Source organism: Lygodium microphyllum, chromosome 6, assembly GCF_053477565.2.
Source record: "Lygodium microphyllum isolate KBCC chromosome 6, Lygodium_microphyllum_v1.1.10, whole genome shotgun sequence".
In the NCBI taxonomy this organism is placed as follows: Eukaryota; Viridiplantae; Streptophyta; class Polypodiopsida; order Schizaeales; family Lygodiaceae; genus Lygodium; species Lygodium microphyllum.
Genome location: NC_141140.1, coordinates 5,403,418 through 5,406,043, shown reverse-complemented (window position 1 = coordinate 5,406,043; position 2,626 = coordinate 5,403,418). Strand labels below are relative to the sequence as shown.

The 2,626-nt window shown below is 40.4% G+C and overlaps 1 pseudogene; it reads right to left on the bottom strand.

Annotated features, from left to right (window-relative positions):
* Positions 1-1,508: 1,508 nt before the first annotated feature.
* LOC148034260 (protease Do-like 8, chloroplastic pseudogene) lies at positions 1,509-2,284 on the bottom strand (annotated as a pseudogene).
* Positions 2,285-2,626: the final 342 nt, after the last annotated feature.

The following is a 2,626-nucleotide window of genomic DNA, read 5'->3' as shown; positions in this document are numbered from 1 at the left end:
ATTCTTGTAGGGAAGTTTAAATGCATTAGGAAATTTATTTACTCATTCGATCTACAAGTTAGTTGCATGTCGTGTATTTGCAATTACTTGCACTTCCATGGTCAAGGATAGCTACAAATTCTGAATGTATGATGTATTGGCATGTAGACCCACTCTCAGAATGACCGCCATGTAGCCATCCCAAAGTCCTCAAGAAAATACTCCTATTTTCAGGCCTTCTTAAAATCTTGCTAATGAGAATTTTGAAGGAAAAGATCAGTCACTTTTGCCCTCAAGGCGGGTGTGACAAGGCGAAGGAAATATTTACTCATAAGTCCTGTTGGTACTCCAAAAAATCCCATCTTGATCTCATATGTCTTCAAATAAGCCGATACATTACGGCCATCAAATAAGCCGATACATTACAGCCATCAAATAGTTTCTTTTCATTCTCAATTGCTTCAATTGCCTTAGTCACACTGATTGCATTCTCTTGCTTCGAATATAGTTGTCTTTACTGAGACAACTGTTGTTGATGCATATACAATTGTGTCTACTGATTTTGAAGCTGCATATACATAGACATATTCTGCAAAATCTGCTTTAAATCATTCGTTGAAGTACTTGAAGCAGCAGTCAATGATGGAGCTGAAGTAGAGGACAAAGCAGGAATCGTAGAAGACGCTGAAATGGATGTTGAAGTATCTCCCATCCTGAAATTTAAATGCGACGCTTTCACGTCGGGTTCACCAAAGATGTCGAAGGGTTTTCAAAAGCAAAGTCGCGACCACAGAGGACCTTGACTAATTTCAGGATAGAAGATCAATCAAGCAAGATCACGATTCAATTTGAAAGAAGGTCACCTCAATTTCAGATAATGGCCCTATAATCAACTTGTTCAACATCAACAGCTTCAGCTTCATAAAGGAAACAAATCTGATTTATAAACTAGCTGCTCAAAAACTGAAGTCCTTCACGTCCCTTCTTGCTATTTCAGAAAGAAACACTCTGCAGGTTGTTTGCTGATCAGTACTGTATAGGAAGCACCAAGATAATCTGTATGCTGAAAACTAGACTCTTGCTATACACATCGCAACAAGTATGGGCAATGTGATCCTACAGAAGTAAAGCCTCAGTTGCAATCCCACTCTACCTCAGAGTGAGAGAGAGTCCTTGAAAATAACCAAGGAGTAAGCATTCTGCTGAAAAATGTAGAACACAATTATATGGCACTAAATAACCAACCCATTAGTACTCATGATCCTCCACAATCAACCGGCTTAAGCATGAAAGCTGCTCCAGTCCCATTATATCCAAATCTTGGCAATCCTTGTCTTTACATCGAAGAAGTGAACTCAACATATCACTCTGTTTGGTTAAAACTTGCAACATCTCCTTAAAAGCAGTTTGCACATGGACCATAGCAAATGAGCCTGCTTCAACATTAACACCAGGCTGTAAAGCATCAGTTGAGGTACTAGTTTAGATACCACATCTGCAGGAATAGCGAAGCCTACTCCAGCAGAAGTTCATGTTCTTGTGAAAATGGCCGTGTTAATGCCAATTAGCCTTCCTCCAGAGTCCAAGAAAGGTTCACCACTGTTTCCAGGATTGATAGCAGCATCTGTTTGAATGCCCCCCTCAATGACAACACCAGTTTGGCTGTAGATATCTCTGTTCAGCCCACTAACTATGCCTACAGTCATGTGTGATCGAATCCAAATGGATTTCCTATTGCAAGGCATCGCTGCCCAACTTTCACTTTTGATGATTGTCCTACAGTAATAGGTTGTAGTAACTCAGGAGGTGCATCTATTTTCAAGACAGCTAAATCTTTTGCCTTGTTAGCCCCAATTAATTGTGCTTCAAAATTGTTTCGCGTTCCGTCAAAAGTGGGAAGCATGACTCGTGCAACCACTTTACCAAGGCTCAAATCTTTCGATAGAGCACTTCCAATCACATGATAGTTGGTTACTATATGACCACTGCGATCCCAAACAATTCCTGAACCATTTCCTTCAGGAACCTCAACAGATGCCGATCAGTTAACTTGAGGACGTAACGTCACATTAAATACATTCACCACTGAGTATGTTGTTCTCTCAAACAGCTTCACCAGTCTTTCCTCATTAGGTGAAAGGGGAATTTCAGGTGGAACATGAGAAGTAACATCTGCTATAGTGACAGTCGAATCACCCAAAGCATTTGCTGAGAGTTGAAAGTCCAAAAAAAAAGCAGCAGCTATAACAACACTTCGTCGACCACATGATGGAAACAATGGAGCATCCAAATTCCCTCTATCCATTATGTACCAAATCACTTCTCTGGAAATAGCGACAATTTCGGAGGAGGTTTTGTTGGATTGACATCGTCATTACTTCTTTATCAACTTCGTTTAGCTATAGTTTTTGTCTACTTCTTCATAATCCCGATCTTCCTTCCCTCTGACCCAACTTAGACCACTCCAATCTTTTCTCCTTCGTCATGTCACCTTTTGCAAGCTTTTCATCTTTATCTTTATTCCTGTGCTTCTCCGGCTAATACCTCGCCTATAATAGTTGAGCTAGACAAGTAGTACATGACAGTAGGCTGATTGATCTTCTACTTCGATCGTCGCTTCTCGTCTCCCTCATCATGGTCCCTTTAA